Source organism: Neovison vison, chromosome 3, assembly GCF_020171115.1.
Source record: "Neovison vison isolate M4711 chromosome 3, ASM_NN_V1, whole genome shotgun sequence".
Taxonomy (NCBI): Eukaryota; Metazoa; Chordata; class Mammalia; order Carnivora; family Mustelidae; genus Neogale; species Neogale vison.
The window spans coordinates 149,137,259-149,158,055 of record NC_058093.1 but is presented as its reverse complement, the minus strand read 5'-3'; the positions used below and the strand labels follow the sequence as shown (position 1 = coordinate 149,158,055).

Genomic DNA, 20,797 nt, shown 5'->3' with positions numbered 1-20,797 from the left:
TGAGATGACAAAGATAAACACAAATCCACTAGGGGAAGCTTATGCAAACTTGGGTTTTGTAATGGGGTCCTTGAATCTCTCCAGCACATCTCACAACCTAACCATGACACGGGATTCACCAGCCTGCAAACCCTTTCTTCTGTTCCTGTCCATGTATCACCCCAACAACACTTATTGTTTGGCCCACATCACACAGAGAAATAAGTATAACAAAAGAGGAATTCTCATCCTTGACCATGAACCACAAGGTCGTAAGCAAGTGGTTCTCATAGAAGTTGAGATATGGAATCATCCATCTGCAGAATTCTAAAACACGGAGAGAGGCACACCCCTGGGATTCTAGTGACCAGATAATCCTATGTGCTGGTAGTTGCATTTTTACAACAGTGATTTAAGTAGCTCCGAAAACAGTTTCCTAAAATGCCATAGGAAAGAGACATTGGTCAATGAATAAAAATCATCCCAGCTTGGTTCTAGCCTGAAATAGACGTTTTTAATAGTTGGCATGATGTGGATTATTTCTTCCTAAATTCCTACCATTTAATGCAAAAATTAGCAATATGACATTGTCTGCAACATACCAGAACTGAGAAAAACAAAAATAAAAATGAAGTAAACTGAACAGAGGGGATAAACAGCTTGACAGTTAAGATTTGCTGCACTCAATTCTCCAAGTCTGACCCTCTTATCCAAATGTATTTCCTCCCACTGTCTGCATGGGCCTTCCTCCTGCAGAGCTATTTCTTCAATGAACATAGCACAGGTCATGTTAGTACTACCACCATTCCTTTGCACAGGCCGTTCCTCCCTCCCTGAATAATCTCCAGGAAACTCAGTGTCCATTTAAGTGCAGTGGAAAGAATATGGGCTCTGGAATCTGAACAGATGGACAGTGACTGAGAGAGGCAGCTGAAAGAAAGCAAGAACATGGTACCACAAGCTGTGGTCAGGAAACCTGGCTGTTCACACACAGCCAGGCAGCCCAGAGCCCCCTCCCTGGCACTCTGTACCCTCACCCCCAAGTCAGAGAGCCCAGAGCTCCCTCTGTGACTTCTGTGTTCCTTCGTCAAGGTTGCCCCCAGGGCTGCGTTAACTGTCCTCTTCTCCAATCAAAGTCACCCCCAAATGCACTCCCCAGTCCTGGCCCAAATGCAAAGGCCATCCTGCGTGCCCTTTCCTCTTTGCCCCATCTACCCTACCAACTGCCTGGCCCAGAGCCCAGCACCCAGCACCTAGCAGGAACTCCAAAAACACCAGCTTAATAAGTGAATGAGGACTGTATGTCATTTTCCAGAAAGTTCAATGCAAAAATTATTTATCCTACTCTTAACCCTTAAACAAGTAAGGAACTTTATTCTTTCAAGCATCTTGCAAATGATAAATCAGCAAGCTTAGAATGCTATCAATTTGTCTGTAGTCAGAAAATTCAAGGATTGCTTTCATTAAAAAAAAAAAATCATCAGGTAAAAACCAAGAGTATTAGATTAGCAAAACACTGGAAACAACCAAAATATCTATTTATAAGAGGCTGGTTAACTAAGCCAAGGAATACCCATACAACAGAATCTACATAGTTGAAACAGAGGAGCAAAAAAGAATAAAGAAGTTCTTAATACTCAGATAGTCAGATGTCCCCCAATTTAGTGCTGTTGGAAAATGTAAAGGAAAATATAGTGTTTATAGTATGCTTCCACTTGTGTAAAAAATTTCAGGACTAGAGACACACATGTATATGTACGTTTACACGTGTGCACATATTTCCCTGTATATTCATACCATATCTTTATGCTGCAGAAACCAGTGACTGTGGTTGCTTCAAACTAAGGGAACCAAGAGATGAGGAGAGAGAAAGATGTGTCATTTTGAATACCCTTTTGTACCTTTTGAATGTTAAACCATGTAAGTATTGACCTATTTGAAAAAATTAAATTAAAAATTCAAAGCAAACAATGTGTGGGAAAGTAATAAAAAATCTAGTTTAGGAAAACATAAAAGAGAAATCCTCATTTTAAAAAAATGGTTCGAGGCCGCCTGTTGAGTCATCTGTAAACCGTGGAAGAGACGAAATCTGGGGAAGCACCTTGCGTGGCAGAAAGGAGACTGTGGCGGCTGCGGCCATCTCAGGGGCCTTCCCTGGGTGACCTGAGAGTGCTGGGGCCTCTCTGACCCTTGGCCTCCTCCAAACACTTGGACCAGCTCTTAGAGCAGGCAGGTCCTTTCCCCCTGGGGGAGTAGGAGGTCCTCAGGTAGGTACACTTCGTTACTTGGTGACAATCTAATTTAAAAAGAGGAGACCACCCTTTAAAAGGAGAGAGAGAGAGAGAGAGAGGGCCCCACCTACCGCATAGGAGTCTGTGGCAGGGAGATAAAAACCTCAAATCCCTCCTCACCAGAGTGCAATAAAACCAATGCGTCTCACTTCAGGAGCTTAAAATACATTTGCAGACACACCCTTCCCTCCAAACACACCTGCTGCCTTTTTCCTCCCACTTCCCACATCCTCTCTGGACAGGCTGAGTGCCCATTTATGACAGAGCTGAAATATTTCCTTTTTTGATCTAATATTTCCTGAGGGCCCTCCCCTCCTTTATGGCTGCCATTCACAGCCATCTGGGATGACCCAGGAACAAGAAGACGCTTCAGATCTTAAAGACAATGGAAACGTGTCGCTTTTTAAAAAATAATAGTTCATGCCCAGTCATCTCTATCCCCAAAACATACTTTTAGATAAAGGCGACTTAATGGTGGTGACTGGATATTGGCATTGCTAGAGAGGCTTACGTGTCTCTCTAAATTGTCCAGACAGAGCCTTCTATGAGCTACTTGGTAAACATGGGGCCTGGGCATCTTCTCTGTGGTCCTCACTTTCTCTCCAAGCTCCACCACTACCCTCTTCCAACTTAGGAAGTGGCTAAATTTGTTCTCCTTGCTTTTCCCTTAGGAATTAGAACATGAGGAGTGCCCAGGTGGATCAATGGGTTAAGCATCTGCCTTTGGCTCAGGCCATGATCCCAGGGTCCTGGAATCGAGCCCCGAATTGGGCTCCCTGCTCAGTGGGGAAGCCTGCTTCTCCCTCTCCTGCTCCCTCTGCTTACATTCCCTTTCTTGCTGTGTCTCTAACAAATATATAAATAAAATCTTTTTAAAAAGATGGGGGGTATTAGAACACGAGAGTCAGAACGGGTCTTAGAGGTAATGCTGGCTCATTCTGCAGGTGGGGAAACTGAGGCCCATGAAGGTAGGAAGCTTCCCTCCACACAACACATCCACGGCAGGGCCAGGACAAACGCCAGGGCTCACAAGCCTTTGCTTCCTCCCTAATGTACTTGCTTTTGTGCATTCCTGCCCAGAGGTCCAGCTGCCTTCCCTGCAGGGTGGATGCCCCCCGCCCACCGCCTCCCACCTGCTAACACCAGCCTCCCCCAAACTGGTCCTCCCGGCCCAGGTGAAGGGCTGAACCAGCTAACCCCGGGGGGGGCGGCCAAGCACCTGAAATGTGGCACCTGCCGACATGGTGAGAGTTTGGGTATAGTGGGTTAAATTAAAGGCATTTCCTTTTTCCTTTGTACTTCTGTTTCCTTTTACTTTTTTTAAATGTGGCTACCGGGAAACTTAAAATTACATAGATGACTCGCACTGTATTTTTACCAGCCCGCACTGCCCCCGGTCATATGCTCCTACCCATTTAGCTTCCAACCGGCAGAACTGACCTGCCCCGTGTGCCATTCTCTGTGCCTTGGAAGGTCTCTGTTCTAAAGACCCAGCCATGCCCAGGAGTTAAGGGGTAAATAATGTGCCACCAGGGACATCGAGGACGAGCTCTAAAGCCTTGGGGTGATTTCTGCAAGTGCTTCTCCCTTTCCTTTGGTGGGGATGGAGGGAGGGATTCTTGCACCCCTCAGATGACTCTGATTCTCCCTCCACAAGCAGTGGCTTCCCACAGCTGTCTTTCCTGTAGATTGGATTTTTTTTTGGGGGGGGTAAAGATTTTATTTATTCATTTGGCAGACAGAGATCACAATTAGGCAGAGCAGCAGGCAGAGAAGAGAGCCCGATATGGGGCTCAATCCCAGGACCCTGAAACCATAACCTGAGCCGAAGGCAGAGGCTTAACCCACTGAGCTACCCAGGAGCCCCTGTAGATTGGATTTTTATCCCCTGAAGTATGGTGGTAGCTTGGGGGGGGGAAAGGAGGAGGAAGAAGGCAGTCTTGGATTTGGGGCCCCCAATCCCCACTCTTCCCTCTGCTCCCTCAGGGAGGGAGCAGATTTCACAGAGCGCACGGAGACCGCGTCTTCCGTGCCTCAGTCCTTGCTGGGAGTCGTGCTGAGGGCTTTGGGTGTTATCACATCCCCTCGTTTGCCCACCCACCTCACGAAGTTGGTGTTCCCTGTTTTCTCGATGAGGAAACTCAAGCTCTGAGAGGCTCAGCAACATGCCCAAGGGGACCACAGGAAAGCAGCCAAGCCAGGGGATTCAGGTCTCGTCGGTTCCAAAACCCACGCTCCTCACCGTCACTCGACTTCTTGAGGCCTCAGTTTCTTCATCTGCAGTCTGGCCACAATACTAGCCCGGAGACAGGGTGGCGCCCTGTGACCTAAGGACCCATCCTCCCCTGGAACTAGGTTCTGGGCCCACGAGGGCCCTCCAGCTCCCGCCATTCCCTGGCAGAGCTACACTCCTCATCCTAGGCTGACAAACCTACCCTTGTTCTCTCAACTCTGAGGCTCCACAGAGCCCACTCTCCTGCCTGGGTACCCTCTACATCTTGTCTCCAGGGAATTAAACCCCGGCCCCAGCCCCTTATATTAAGATGCCATCTAAGCATCGCCTCCTCCAAAAACCCACCAAGATGAAACAGTCACAGAAGGAAGTCACTGCTTCTCATGTTGCCCTTTCCTGCTTCCCAGGCTGTGACTGTCTTCCTCCTCCCTTCACCCCCAGAGCCCTGCTCTCCCTCCCCAGCCAAACCCACTCCCAAAAGAAGCTTTGATGTGGACAGGCCTGAGTCTCTCCTCCCATAGGAAGGATTCTGCATTTCCTTCATTCAGCAAAATATTTCCTGAGCACCCACGAGCAGTGGCCATTCTCGGAGGCCCTGGGAACCTGGCAGTGATGGCTCCTGAGGGAGCAAAGGTTGTCTCCAAACAGCCCTGCCCTAAATACATGAAGCCAATGATCTGGGTTCATATTTCTCAAGATTCTCCTGCTGTTCTTATTTTGAGGTCAAGGAATGATCCGTTAATGGGCTCTGAGTTCGGTTTTTGGCAGGCATGTAATGGTCAAAGTATGATCCTTGACTTGAAGGAAGGCTCCATGTCTATTAAAATACGTTTTTAGAGACCGCAATGGCCTAGGGAAATGTGACAGAATCCTCAATAAGGAGACAGCCTGTAACACCATGAGCTGGTGGCTCTTCACATCGTGACAGAGGGAAGGCCAAGAGTGCGCGACACCTTCCCAAACACACCCACCACGTGCGGGAGGAGCCCACTGCTCTCCCAACATGAGCTGCCTTCCGTAAAGCGCGCTGAAATCTTCCCGGCCGGTGGAACATAGATTTTCTTCTAAATATCAGTGATTTGCTGTGGGAATGGTTGACACTCCCAAGAGAAGACGCCCTGATGCTTATTAAGGATAGCACGGGTTCACAAAATTTCAGAAGACTACGTGCGGGGGTATGTGCGTGCATGCCCATGCGTGTGTGTGTGTGTGTGTGTGTGTGGGTGGGTGGGAACAGAAAAAAAGACTGGAAGGAAACGCACCAACATCAGGGTGTTGTCACAGTTTGGGGGCTTAATTTTACACATTTCTCTATTTTCCAAATCTTCTATCATGACTCTCATTGCTTTTATAATCAGAAAAGCAGTAAACTGAATGCTAATAGTTTTTTAATTTCCTCAAGGATCTGTTTTTACAGGCACCATTTCAGTGGGGTTTGGAAAGCAGCAGGGTGTGAAACACAAATGAAATCCCCCATTCCTGCAGGGCTGAGTGTACCCCTTGGCCCTGAAGAGAAGCCCTCCCAGCATTCACGCTGGCAGCCAGCTGTCCACAGCTGTTCCGAGGAGGCAGCGAATGAATGGAGCTGGTGGAAAAACACAACATTCCTGACTCTCCAAGGATGGCATTATGCTTGGAGCTCTCGCTCACCAAAGAAGTAAATAAACAGAGAGAGAGGTGGCAGCCAAGCAAGCGAGAGGAACTTCAGTCCTGGAGGTGGGTCAGCTGCCAGGGCTCCTGACTCCTAACATAGCAACAGCAAAAAGACCCCCACCCTGCCCAAGCCAACCAGCCCCGTGGAGTCGGGCTAACACCGGCTGACCAGGGCCCTCCCTGGCTGTACCTCAAGAATGCCATCCTCCCTTCCTGCCACCATAGAGCCTCAAGGACACATTTCCTCTCTGCCTCCAGGCCGAAGAGGTCCCAAGGGCAGGGTCCCTGGCCGGTTTGTCTCTGCAGACCGCCAGCATATTCACTGGCACACCCACTCACTGTCCATTCCCTCTGGCACTGCTCCATTCCGGGCACTGTTCTGGGGCTGAGGAACAAAACAGACAAGGTCCCTGCCCTTCTAGAGCTCACAGTCTAGTGGGAGACACAAGTGACAAACAAGAAGAGAATCAAGATTCTATCCCAGACGGAGGTGGGCGCTTTGAAGAGTGTAACACAGGGTGCGGTCTCGGCTGGGACCTGAAGGCAGGGGGTGGGGGCCAGCTGAGGGAAGATGGGAGGGAAGGGCATGCCAGATGAAAAGAATGGCCCAGGAGAGCAAGGTGTGTTCAAGGAACAAAGAGGTCCCAGCAGGGAGGGGAGGGAGTCTTAGAGGCAGGCAGGGACCAGACCCCGGAAGGCCCCCAGAAGGCCCATGGAAGGGTAAGCAAAGGCGTGGCCCATCTCTCTCATGAAGGAGACTCACTCTGCACACTCTGAGAGGCTAGACTGTGCCACCACAGCTCCCAGAGAAGGACTCCATGGCTGTCTCTGGCTTCCAGCATCTCTGGCAATGGGGAGCGGCCAATCAGCTTGGCCCCGGGGCTCTCAGAATGCCTGGGGAATTCTGTCTCTTCTCACTTACACTGATTCTGCTTCCTCAAGCTCCTGACACCAAGAAACACCGCCGATGGCAAGAAAGAAGCAAACCTGCCCGCTGTCCACCCACCCACAAGTGCCCCCCAGGCCTTGCTCAGCAAACATCTGCCATGCCCAGGGTTGGTGCTGCGTGCCGATGAGCAACACACCAGCCCCGCCCTCAGGAGCCCCCGCACGCCATGCCCGCACCAGGCTCACCAGGCACCACCCTCGGCGGGAGCTGCCCAGCACCCACCTCTCCCCCTACGGCCTCCCGCTTGTCTTCTCTCCCTGGCAAAACCTCCCTCGAGCCCCTGGAACGGTTCTGACGAGCTCAGTGCCTTGCCTACTTCCTCCACCGCCCACCCTCATTCTTCCGTCCACTGGCCCAGGAAGAAAATACGTTCAGTTGCACAGACGAGGTCGTAACCGGTGGAATGGCAGATACTACTTCTCTGAAGACAAAAGAGGACTCACTCGGGTGTTGGCTGAAGAGTGCAAAGGTGAGGGGGGCCATCGGGGACTGGTCCAGGGTAGGGGTGGGCAAGGCGGGGGGAAAGAGCTTCGTGTGCATGCCCCACACCTCTCCAGCCGGCACCACACAGCAACATCGCAGCTTATAGTCAGAGGGAACCACATCTGACAGGTCACTTTTAGATCTCCACTCACGTAAAAATGAGTTACCGTCATTCAGAACAGCCAAGTTCCCCCACTTTTGCAGATTCTTTAGTTCTGCTCTGTGAGATTTCTAGGGTACAAATGGAGGGCCTTGCCTAAGAAAAAGTGCACCTACAAGAGCTCCAGGAAATCTTTCTATCTTAAAACTCCCAGAGCAGCCGAAGTTCCAAGAAGCTCCACAGGACCCCTCCACATGGATCAGGGTTCACACCAATACCCGCCATGCAGTTGGGTGGTGGTTTTTTTCCAGCGGGACACAGCCATGCTGGGGCAAAGTCACCACTGAGGATGGTTCCAGACCCTTGAGTCTCTTCTTCCCAGGAGGGGAGGAGGGGTTATAAATAGCCTGGACTCCTTCAGCCCTACACAGGCACAGATCCCACACCCCCGTCCCAGGCTCAGCCAGCTGGTCCCTCCTCCCCCAAGTTCCCACAGCCTGCTATAAGAGGGAGGAAACTGCTCACCCACTGTGGGGGTGGGGAACTAAATCCTTCAGGCCCCCTTCAGAGCAAGTGGCCTCTCATGAATTTTAACTGTAACCCCCACACTTCTGCGCCCTTCTGTAATGGCGGTCCTGGAGAGGGGTCAGGGGCAATATGATTAGAAGGCCTATTACCCTCCCCAGTCACCCACAGAAGCCCTGAGTTGAATGCCCAGGATATGCTAAGGCACTGAATGAAGCATAGGAATAACCCTCTCTCCTGTCTCTGCCTCAGTTTCCCCATCTGTAAGATGGACACAGAGCTGAACTCCATACCACTTGGGGATGGCCATGACATTAGTATGCGATGACAATGAAAAGGCGCTGTCACAATGTTAGCCCTGGACCGTCATGATGAGGTCAGATCTTGGTTTCTTCTACAGGGGCCCCCAGCACAACTGTGGGGACACTAATTTTATCTGTTCGTGAGAGCAGAAGAATTCTATTTGGCCGCATTGCATTAGCCTTGAATTCTTGATACTGCATACCCTTGAAAGCAATAAAACTTACAAAATTTTCTCTCTTACAAGTCATTTCTGACTAATACAGATTGACATACACTGCACCCGGACCGATTTTGATTGAATATGGTTCTGCCGGACTGTAAGTGACAGTATATGCTGAAGGAGCATTGCCCTAAAATATTTTGGTTTGAGGCAGGAGGAAGCTCTCCATAGTCATTCTGTTTCCCATTCAAACCCTTCCCATCCATACCCACTGGTAAGAAACACAGGGCTAAAATCTAAGTGGCCAACTCCCAGTTCTTTTTAATTAAGACACTTTGTTTGCTCAATAAAATACAGCGCAAAAAACATTTACTGAAAACCCACTCATTGATGTCTAATAGCTGTGTCAAATACTCACAACAACATTTATTCCAACACCCCCAGATAATTGCTCATCCTTCTCATTTGGTATCCACAACAGCACAACATTTGTGTCCAAGTGTAATTGATCCAGAATTGGGCTCCCTTTCAAAAATATCTGTAAAACCTAATTACCAGGAAAACAGAGTTCTGGCATCCTACGGAAAGAGGGTGCTTCACAATGAGACAAGCTGCAAACTCATCTTGGCCAATCAAGCTGCATTATGTTACAAAAGGAGTTTGAGGAATTTAGGGTGAGAAGGGAACAGGAAAAGTTGGAAAAGAGTCAGACTGGAATCTTCAGGGATAGTCCTGATTTTTTTTTTTTTTCCTAAGCCAAGGACAGAGAACAGAAAATATACCACATTAGCTGGCAAGCATAGCTATAGAAAGTACCAGATAATGAGCCCCTAATGGGCTTGGGGTCTGAGGTGGCATTTCTGATCTCAGGCCCTCCAGATGCCTTGCTGAGGGAATTCTCTCCACCCTGGTCTGGGAGGCTGATGTCATTTCTCATCTCCTGGGGTTTCTAACCACCGTGGCAGGTCACTTTCCCTTGGGCCCAAGTTGGGTCATCTGTAAAATGAGAGTTCCTCATATCTCTAGAACATCTTTCTGCTCAAAATCCCCATGACCTTTTTTTTTTTTTTTCCCCTTTTTAAAGGAAAGGGCACCCTTTCCGCTCAGGTGCTCCATGGGGTTGGGGAAGTAGGGAGGAGCGGTGGGAATGAAGGACTCAGTGTTCCCAACCAACTCTCACACAGTTCTGTGCACACCTGCACCAGCTGGGTATCAGACCCACTCCGGGGATAAAGACTCCTTTCAGCCCAGGATGGACCTACCGGGGTGGTTCTAACCTCGCGGCCCTAGATTCGACAACTGGCCAGTAAGGAACCGGGCCAAACCACTGGCCTTCTTGGAGCCTCTCTCCCAGAACTGACTACACCATGGCACACCTTCCTCTTCGGAGGGGGGGTTTCCTTCCCACCTTCATCTTTCCGTCCCACAGACCCCAGAAATCCCAACCCCAGCCTTGCGACGGGCCCGGCGAAGCTCCCGGCGTCTCCGGGCTCCCTCTGTCCCTGGACCCTCCTAGCCTAGATGTGGGTACCAGCCTCTACAGCTGGTTCTAAAGGAAGCGAGAGTTGTTGCCGCTTTGCTTTTCTTTGGCTCCTCCTAGTTCTCCTCCTAATGAAATCAGACAAGCAGCCCGAATAACAAAGCAGCACAGCGGCCAGAGACAATTCGATTTCAAAGGAGCAAGAGATGCGCAAGCCTGGGAGCGAAGACTCGCGCGGTTCCTAGGAAGACACCCTGCGCTGCCCCGTGTGAGCGACAAGTACCGGGCTGGCCTCAGCTTAACTTTCCCAAGGCACGCAGGAACCGTGTGCGTGAGCCCATTTCCCACAGCTTCTCAGTGGCCAGCCGCGTGAATCCGGAAGGTCTGGCAAGGGCGCCACCTCGGGCAGAGACCGCACGAAGCCCGCGAGCCGCGTCTCGAGATGCGGGATCCCAGGCTCTCCACCCCCTTTCTAATCTTCGAGATAAGAGTGTGAGATGCGGATGCCGAAATCTCGGGAAACCGTCACTCTCCAAAACGCTCCCGCGCCTTCCCGGCAGAAGTGCGGTAAAACTTTTGGCAGAAACCACCTGTGGCTGCCGGCAGGCCCGCCCTGTCCCGGCCCTGAGGCGCCGCCAAGCCCGGGCCCGCACGCGCCCGCAGAAGTTCCCCTCCAGCCCCGCGCGCCACTTCGCTCCGGGCCGCGGTGCCAGCCAGGAGGCGCGGCTCCCGCTCGCTGGCTCACTCTCCGCTGGCTCTCCCCTCCTCCCTCTCTCCTCCTCCCGCCTCCTCCCGTTGCATGGCTGCCGCACGGAGCCCCTGAATAGCCACCGCAGCCCCCCGCCTCCTGCCCGCCGCGCTGGGGGCGCCCCTGCCCCCGCCGGCGCCCCGGGGCGCGCGGACCGCCGGCCTCCTAGCAACAGCCCCGAGACCGCTTTCCGGCGTCGGCGATGCGGAGCCACCCTCCCGGAGCCCCGCGACCCTCTGACCCGCCTTGGCAGCCGAGGTGCGGGGAAGACCGTGACCCTCGCAGCCGGTGCCCAAGCGCGCCGCGCGAAGACACTCACCTCTGCGCGCCGCCAGCCCCGCGCGCCTCCCGCACTTGGCGCCGGGCCGCGGTCCTCGCGTCCTCCTCCGCCTCCGCCGCCGCCGCCGCCACCGCCGCGGCCGCGGTCCGACCGTGCCTGTGCGCCCGAGCAGCGCGGGCCGCGCGCTGTCAGAGTCTCGTGGCGGGGCTGCGCCGGCGGGTGTGGAGCCGAGCGGCGGCGGCGGCGGGCGCGCGGGCAGCTCCTCCCTCCCCGCGCCGCGCCTCCGCCCTCCTCGCGCCCCGCCTCCCGCGCCGCGGCTGTCAGCCCCGCGCCCCGCGCCCGGCGCCCGCGCGGCCCGCGCCACCGGCTCGGGGGGCGCACGGGGTTAAAGGGCCCGGATGTCTACGGTCGCCTCTCCGCGCGCCCGCCCCCTGCTCGGCGCCCCCTCCCCGCCTGCCACACTTGCACTTGCTGCGCCCTGACCTCCTCTCCGGCTCGCGGAATTTCTATTTTGACAGTAACTGTGGCTGGGGGTGGCGCGGCGGGGGGTGCCCAGGACCCGCGGAGGCGGCGGGCGGCTGGCAGGACCCGGCGCGGGGGCGGAGTGGGGGGCCGGGCAGAGCCACCATCCGCTCGGGGCTTTTTTCTTTCTTTCCTTTTTTCTCTTTGCCTCCTCCAGGATTTAAAGGGACAGCCCCGGCCGAGGCGAGGGGCCAGGCGGCCGCCGTTTCTTCGGTCTCCAGACGCCCTCTGCGGCCCGGCCGGACCCGCCCGCACCCGGAGCACAAGCTCCCGACCGCCGGGTATTTTTAGGTCCACACCCTGCCCGGGACAGCGGTGCGGCAGAGCTTGGCTCGCTCGCCCCGGCGCACGGCTATTTTTACAGAGTCCGGTTGGGGGAGGAAATAAAACAACTCAGCAACTGCTTTCCCATCCGAAAGTAGGGAGTAAAGAGTGGAGGCGAGAAGTTTCCCAAATTCTCTTGGAATTCCAGCGACTCAGAAAGATACCTCTCCGACACGAGAGACTATGGGCTTGCTGCATTTCACGGCGCCCAAATCCCAACGGGAAACCCCGCCCTAGAGACCGCTTGGACGCTGGGTCTCCCACCCCTCGCCGGGCGGAGTCCCCTCACCCCGCACCCTGCGCGCCAGGGACCCGGCCACAGCCACGGGACACTCCCCTGGACGGCTTTAGAAGGCGGCCTTCCGAAGCATCCAATCGCCCAGCTACGCAGCCAGGGGCGGGCCCTGGGGGCTTGGTTCCGCCCTGTCCCTCCAAGCCCCGCCCCCGCTGTTACAGTACTCTCGGGAGAGTCTAGGTGGGACTGCCGCGCGGAGCGGTGACAGACAGCGCCAAGGGCCCATTCCAGGGAAGCCGGGCGGCGTGGGGTGGGTTGGGGGCGGGGGGGACTCTCAGGTCGGGCGGGACGGCACGATCGGTTGCACGCCAGGCCACGCTCGGGCAGATGTGCTGGCCACCAGCAGGCCGGGGCACACAGGGACTGGTATTCTCTCTACGTTTTTGCAACCCTCCCCTCTGCGCTCCTGGCAGACACCGGAATCCTTGCCCGCCCTGGCGCGAGTCCCCTCGGATGACAGCGGGTTCTCTCAGGGGCTCAGCCACCAGACGCGGGAAGTTTGCCGTCTTCAGATGCCCGCTGGGGCTGAGCATTCCTGAGCTGCGCGGGGCGTCCAGGACAGGCAAGAAAGCGAATGCCTTCTTCCCCGTCCCTGTTCTGGCCATTGACTAATGAAAGAGCAGTGGGGCTGCCGCCTGCCGTCTGGGTATTCGCTTTTAACGTTGGAGATACTCGGTGGCATCCTTTACAGGAATCACCAAAATAAATTTGTGGACCTTCTGCTTGACCCTTCTTCCTAGGGTAGCTCCTTGGAATTTTTTTTTTAATCGTTTCATTTATTCGTGCAGTAAATGCGCAATATAAGGCACCACGTTGGGACAGTGAAGACAAGGGACACACTCTGAAATACGATGTGACAGTAGACTAGGGACACACGTGAAAGGGGAATCTGGACCATAGGGTTGTGTTATGTGTTTCATTTGTTAGAGAGGCCAGACTTTTCCTAGTGAGTAAATGTCATTCACTCAACAGTTTGAGCAACAACCTTAACCAAACCGTTCAAAAAATCACAGAAGTCTGGGGAGGTCCCTCCCAGAAACTAAGAGATTTTCAGATTCAAGATATCATGATTCCAAGTCACTTGAGCTTCCGGGGACAAAATCATATTCTTTGCTTTAAGCCTTAGGAGCCATTGTCCCCCTACTTTAGGTTGACTCTCTCCTTTCCTTTCCTTAAAAGGTCTTTGGCAATTTGGGGTTCTGCTGACCCAGCTGATGCTTCTAAGCCAAAACTATGGAGAAGGGTGCATTTGGGGAGTACCTGGAAGATCTGAGCCTGGAATGGAAAGGCAGGTGCAGATGATAAGACTACGGTTCTGGGGCTGAGGGCAGCTACAGCCATGAAAAGGGTGATTTGTTTGAGAACAGAGAGATTTTCTACTAATTAGAATTATCTCTAAATCAGAAAGATTTTCATTCTTTCTCTAGGCACAGTTGGCTCGGAGCAGATGTTTGTCCTATAGATCACTGAATAGCTTTCCATGCCATGAGCTATGGGAGGAGGGCTCTATGTTTGAACAGCGAGCCTTGGTGCTACGGAGCCTAATCACACAGGCAAAACTTTTATAAACTTAAGAGCAGTCAGGATGAGACTGGTCTGCTTTTTTATTATTTTATAATAGTGATATTATAAAATATTTTTCAAGAAAGCAGCTATTACACTGCATTTACGATTTTTGTTCATTTGATTTTTTTTTTTTTTTTCCTACAAGACTCGGAGCTCCTTTGCCATCTTGGCATCCTCAATGCCTAACACACTTAGCACTTAATAGGTGCTCGTTAAAAAATTAGTAAACCAAATGAATGAAAAGTCATTTTAGAATGGTAAAGTGGGTGGTGGTAACACATGAGGATAGAGACCCAGAGAACTTTGTAAGACTCATTTGCAGTTCGCTTGTTTGTATTTAACTGCCAACAGTAGACTTTGCCATAAGTGATAGGATTTACTGGCTCCTGCCAGACTCCTACTTCTTAGCCATGAAACCTAGGAAAGTATGTCATTCATCTCCTTGGTCCCTCCATTTCCAAATATATAAAAAGGGGATCATCATGAGAAATTTTCTACCCCATAGAGATGCTGGGATGGCCAGATGAGAAAAGTTGCAGGCAAATATTGCCCCATGAACAACATTCATTAAGGAGTTAGTAAGTGTTGAGCACAGTGGATACATTGCAAATTATCAATATTAGTTATTAGAGGAGCTGGCCGGTTAGCTCAGTTGGTTAGAGCGTGGTGCTAATATTAGTTATTAGAACAAATTTTATAGAAATGATCAAAGAATTGTATTCAAAATTTACCCATGTCCCAAGGATGGTTAAAGGCCAATTCCAGAGAAGAGGGTAAAAAGGGAATTAGCATTCACAGAGCTCCCTCTAGAATCAGAATCGTGACAGGCATTGTTGTGTGTTCCTCCTGACAACGGCGCAAAGACTATTTCATGGTCATTTATCAATGAGAAATCTGGGGTCAGTAGCAGTAGTAATGACCAAGGTCCCACAGATGGGAAGTGACAACGGCAGCACTGGGGCCCAGATTCGTGAATTCAGGAATTCACTGCATTCTATCCAGCTGTGCTGCCTCTAGAGGAGAAAGAAGCTTTGAGAGAATTACGAGATAACTGTGGTCCATGTCACCACAAGGCAAGGTGGGCAAGATGCAATCTCATTTGAGAGGGACTTCCTGGAAGAGGTGGCATTTGACTTCATCTTTTAGGTTTGGGTAGTTTACGTCTCTTTTTTTTTATTCAATAATTTCAGGTTTTCAGAAAAGTTACAAAGATAATATAAAGAATTCCCATATACCTTCACTCAGATTCCCCAAATGCAAACATTTCCCATGTTTACTTTATCTTGCTCTCTCTTATATGCATATTATTTTTGTCCTAAACCATTTGAGAGTGAGCTAAAGACACTATGCTCTTTTACTGGCAAAATCTTCAATGACTGTTTTCAAACAATTTTTACATAATTAAAATTAGGAAATTGCCTTTGATACTATTATCTAAGCTAAACCATACCTAGATATCACCAATTATCTCACTCATGGCAAAAATGAAAGAAATAAATTCTGATTAGGATTTAATCCAGGATAATATGTTGCATTCAGCTGTCATATATCTTGGAAGAGTATTTTTATTATTAAATATAAATTTTATCAATTTTCATTTCTTCTTTTAAATGGTCATACATGTATGGTCCATAAGATGTCACGAAGACCAATCTTCTTACTCCACATTCAGACAGGTTCCTCTGAGCCCTCTTTTTGGCCAGGCCTCACGCTTGGGCCCTGTCTTCAGCCTGCCAAACCCAGCTGTAGTAAGAATCCTGCTAAGTCAGTTTAGTGAGAATCCCCCCACCTTTGATATTTGATCACCCTGACTTGACTTTAGCAAGAATCCTGTTAGATCAGTTTAGCAAGAATCCACCTACCCTTGATGTTAGTAATTTTCCATCCATTGGCCCCCGCCCTTCCTAGGCTACAAATTGTCATATGTCCTTGTCAAGCCTGACCCTTTTCACCCCTTTTGCCATGGTCTCGAATAGTCTTCCTTACCATTTTAACAAGAACAATTTCTTCTTTCACAAAGCCAAAGAAAAGAGAGAAAAAATTAAAACCCATCTGTAATTGCCCACCAGATATAACCTTAATTAATCCATGGTTAATTTAAATGTATTAATACTTGATTTCTTTTTAATGTACATGTGTAATCCAGGCACACAACCACCATCCCTTCCTGGGGGCCAGCTTCCCCTGGAAAATATTAAGGATATGCAAGTTCTACTTATCATTCCTCCAGAAGATCTCCCTCCAGGTCCAGTGCCTCCTGCTGCTCCCAGCGGGGCCATAGCCCACTTTGCCCTCTACCTCCTATCCCAAAACTCCAGTTACCGCCTCCCTTGAAAAAATGCTACAGCCCCTAACAGCCCTAAAAAGAAGCTGATGTGGGCAGGCCACACCCCTCGTATGTACCTATTTTGTTTGCAACATCAGGACCTACAAAAGCTCTACTGGCCAACAGATTTGAAAAAACGTTCTGGTAGCTCCAGAGAATTAAAATGTAAGACTGGACAACTTAAAGCTGCCCAAGAGATACGACTTCCCCCATGTTCCAAGAAAGAGTAACCACGTACTCAACCCTCCATTGGGTCTCTCAATGGTGCACCTCACTTCTAACCTGGCCCCAACTTTGTTCATCTCCTCTTTGATATGACTCTCCACGGGAAAACTAGCCCCTAACCTCAGGGGATGAGCTTTCCCTGGGACCCCCATCCCATCATTTTCCCAACAAACAGTTCACAAGCCTCAGTCGGTCAAGATACCTCTTTGACACTCTGGGGTGGTGGTAGTTAGGTGTCACTAATGGGACTGATCAGTGACCGCCATTGGCATTCCAAGCATGGCTGAACAGCTGAGCAAGTCAGGGCAGGGGAGGTCCTCTAGTAAGTTCAGCCTCCTTCAAGATCTTCCCAACTGTCTGAGTTGCAGGTGTGTGAATAATTGTTGAATCGAGTATGCACACATGCATCCTCACCTTCAAAGACAATTCTCAGAGCGGCTTCAGTCTAAATCAATGAGGGTCACAGAAACAATTGACTCATTACCTCCAATTTTTCAAAATACCATAGTATTATTTCTCTTTAATTAGTATGATATATTATATAGACATATTACATAGTATATTATATACATTATTATGGAATTACTTTTTCTTCCTGCCCCCCCGCTTGAGTTTATATTGTCTTGTCCTCCTTCCCCTCATGAGAACTCCCAGGTGGAAATCACTTAGGGCCCCCACCGGGATTTCCCTTAGTTAGCCAAGTACCAGGTCAGTGCTGCGCAATTATCCTGAGAATGCGATTTAATTGAGAGCCCTCACTCCACTCAGAGGCTGTGTAAAAGGAGAGGACTGCTTTCAGGATGCGCAGGGCACGAGGCAAATATCTGTTGCAAAGTGCCTGTCTACATAAACAACCTGATTTCAAAATGCATTATGAAACCCCTGGCCCATGTGAAGTACAGTGATTTAATGATGCAGGTTTAGAATAATGCGCAGAAAAGAGATATTTACATATTTATGTATTGCTTCATCAGTGCGCGTAAGATTTCCCCATAGTGTCCAGGCACCCTCTCTTCCTGTTCAAGTCCAAAAACCCACCTTTTCATTTTCTTTCTTGCTCACGAATGCCAAATACACCATTCTTAGTTAATTTCATATCTCTCACCTCGGCAAAAGATGGCCATGCCTTTATTACTCACAATGCGAGGGCTCTTCAGAACCTATCTGTATTGAAACAGTACAGCTCTTCTTCCCCTTCAGTTCCCTGATACTGTTGACTCATGTTGTTGCATCATTCATCCCAAGGTCTGCGAACACTGGCTTCCGATGACTCTCAAAGCTGTGACTGTACTCTGTTCAGGAGGACCTCGCGTGCGAGTGTTACCCAAAGTATGCAGGAAAATGTGAGCCATCGTTCATTTCCAGATCATATTAAATTTACCATTTGGAATTATATAGTATAAACCTAAAACAATACACTTTTCCACCCTTGTCTTCTCTTAAACTCCTAAGGCTGTAATCACTGCATTCCTAGCATGTGAACTCTTTCATTGTTAACTGAATTGCTGTAGGTTTGGCGGAAGCGTGTCCCCCTAAGACTCATGCCTACCTGGAATCTGTGAATGTGACCTTATTTGGAAATAAGGTTTTTATAGATGTGATCAAGTTAAGATAAGGTCCTACTATAGAGATTGGAATGATACATCCGAAAGCCAAAGAACACCAAGATTGGTGGCAATACAGAAGCTAAGAAGCACTGAACAGGTTTTCACTCAGAGCCTCTAGAAGAAGCCCTGCTGACAGCTTCATCTCAGACTTTCGGCCCCCAGAACTGTAAGAGAATAAATTTCTAATAAATTCCTAATGTGTAATAAAGACACCATCTTTACAGTAATTTGTTACAGCAGCCCTGGAAAATGAATATGTCCTGCTTTCTGCAGACTGCCGCCAGTGGGAAGGAAAGCAGGAGCCTGTGGGTGGAATGAGAAGAGAAACTACTTAGGCAAGGAATGTCTATCCCTTGTCCAAAATGGGATGAGACTGATCTGGAAAAGCATGACATTGCTTATTAGCTAGAGGCTAGAGAGGACATCAATGAGAAATGCCTCTAGGCATTCTGGAACAGTGGTCTCAAAAAGCCACTGCCACCCCTAGAGGACTTTCTGCCCTGTGACACAGAGCCTACTGAGGACACAGGATGATTTCCCTGGATGCTGGGCTGGGACAAATGTCATGCAATGAGACTCATGTCCCCCAAGTGTTACAGACCACCAGCAGCAGCAGCACTGTGGTCTGATTGCATATAAGGGTGGGAGCTGATGTGTAAATCTATACACATGGCTCAAGTCCAAGGGTTAGCAGTAGACTCTCAGGAGCTTAGACCCCCGAACTCATCCTGCATCCATAAGAGCTACAACAAATCAACACGTCTTTTTGGTGGCCCAGTCACACAAAAATCCACAACACAATGACCACACTTGTCAGTAGAAGCTATCTACTCACAAGGCCAGCCTCCATTAGAGCCCAGGGATATCTCTATAGGTGTGAGTCTTGGAGCTGTTTGGGACATCTAGTCTACCCCATGCATAGAGTAAAGGGTCAGTGAGGCTTGAAGGGGAGAAACAGTATCTGGGACACGTAAGGGTTCTGGGCTCCACTGTGAGCCATGTACCCAGCTGATCAAACATACATGAAGGAATTTAGGAAATTCTGATGAAGATACTCCAGACCACAGGGTTTTCTAGACTCAAAGATGGGGTAGGATCCTATTTGTGAGGGTCTGACAAGGACTCCCTACTTGACTACACTTTCATCAGTCTCCATTCAGAGCCAGAAACTCAATCTTGTTGTTTTTCCAAATGGTTAGATAGATGGGATGAGTCTTGGATAAAAACACATCCCAAAACAAAGGTAAAGAAACAAATCTACAAAAGTAAGAATTTGCAGCCAGTTGTGGAAATAGCGACCTGGTGTGGCTGTAACAGAGGCGCTGATCGAGGAAAAATAGAAAAGACGACTGGAAAGGTAGGGAGGAATTTTAAATGAGAGTTTCAGTCTGTCAGCAAGGAGGAAGTCTCAGGGGCTTGGAGAGAGGAGAAATATGACTAGAGCCAACCCTTCAGGAGGGTACCTAGAGATGGGGTGAAGGCCATCGAAGAAGCTGAGGTACACGCAACCAGGGTCTAAATTAGGACCGAGGCAGTGGGATTGGAGAGGTGATGGTTGTTCAATGTCTGGAATAGTCCAGCGGGATGGACTATGAAGACAAGGAAGGGTCTACTGTGACTCCATACGAATCTTGCCTTGTGGTTGTCAGGAGGACAGAAGTTACTCATCAGATGGATGGGGCTATTCTGTTCCTTATGGCTCCTACCCATCTTCTCAGGTGGTAGGTAGAAGAAGTTTTCCTTTCTGCATTTAAAAAATGGGGACACTGAGGTTCAGCAAATCATGACTTGCCCAAGAGACACTGGAAAACTGAATCCCTGGCAGTAAGATCTGAGTAGAAATGTAGAAATGTAGGCAGGGCTCTGGAGCTGTTAGGTCTCCTTGAATGTGGGGAACTCACCTCACCTGCACACACGGGGTTGGGGGTGGTGGGGCAGGAGATGAGGGGACGTGTGCCTGTGTGTGTGTGCACGCATGTGCTCCATGGGCATGTGGGTGAGGAGGGTAGCATGTGCGCCAGCTGGATTTCTCCCTTAGGAGGTGGTGATGGGCACCAGGGCTCCCTGGATGGCTTCCTCTTCCCAAATAAACAATCATATGACACAATGTCTGAAAGCCCAGAAGATTTCCTGTCTCTATTGGCCCCATGCCCTGCCTGCTGCAAACCCCAAGCCAGTAGAGCTATCTCTAGCCCTCCACTTCCCTCCACCCTAAGTCTCTAGCTCCAGGGCGAAGGGAATGCCATGAGCTCACTGCGCCCGGCCTGCTTGGCACCAGCTACATGAAGAAGCTGGACATTCTTCTGCCAAAGAAAACCCAGTGGCTGGGCCAGCGACCTGGACTCCTGCCAACAGGCTGGCTCCACCACACTACCTATCTGTAGTCTCCCGAGGGTCTGCTCCTTCCATCGGGGCCACCGAAAGACCCCGAATAGGCTCCACCATTACAGAAAAGGAAGTCATGTTTCCCAAGGACCATTTATTTCTCTCCACGTTGCAAAAAAAAAACCAGCAACAGTGCAGGGAGTGAAAGGGAGCTGGTGGTTTCTAACCTACAGAATCCATTCATCCTTTGAGGTCCGTTGATTGGCCATCTGCCCTGTGACTTCTCACCCAAATCCCACCCCAAAAGCGCTAGCCAACAGCTCCTCTGTGCTCCCCTAGCAAATGTGTGCAGTGTGATTGCAGTCCTTTGTTGCCTGGGAAGCAAATAGGTTCCATCTTTTGTTCTAGGGCTGATTGACGGGT

At 50.1% G+C, this 20,797-nt stretch overlaps 1 protein-coding gene across 1 annotated transcript in view; it reads right to left on the bottom strand.

The window, feature by feature from the left end:
• Positions 1-11,347, bottom strand: part of ZBTB7C (zinc finger and BTB domain containing 7C) — a 334,978-nt gene extending 323,631 nt beyond the window's left edge. The window contains exon 1 of the mRNA XM_044243026.1: positions 11,224-11,347. The gene's annotated coding sequence lies outside the window, so the exon portion shown is untranslated. The remainder of the gene's footprint in view (positions 1-11,223) is intronic.
• Between the last annotated feature and the right edge of the window lie 9,450 nt (positions 11,348-20,797).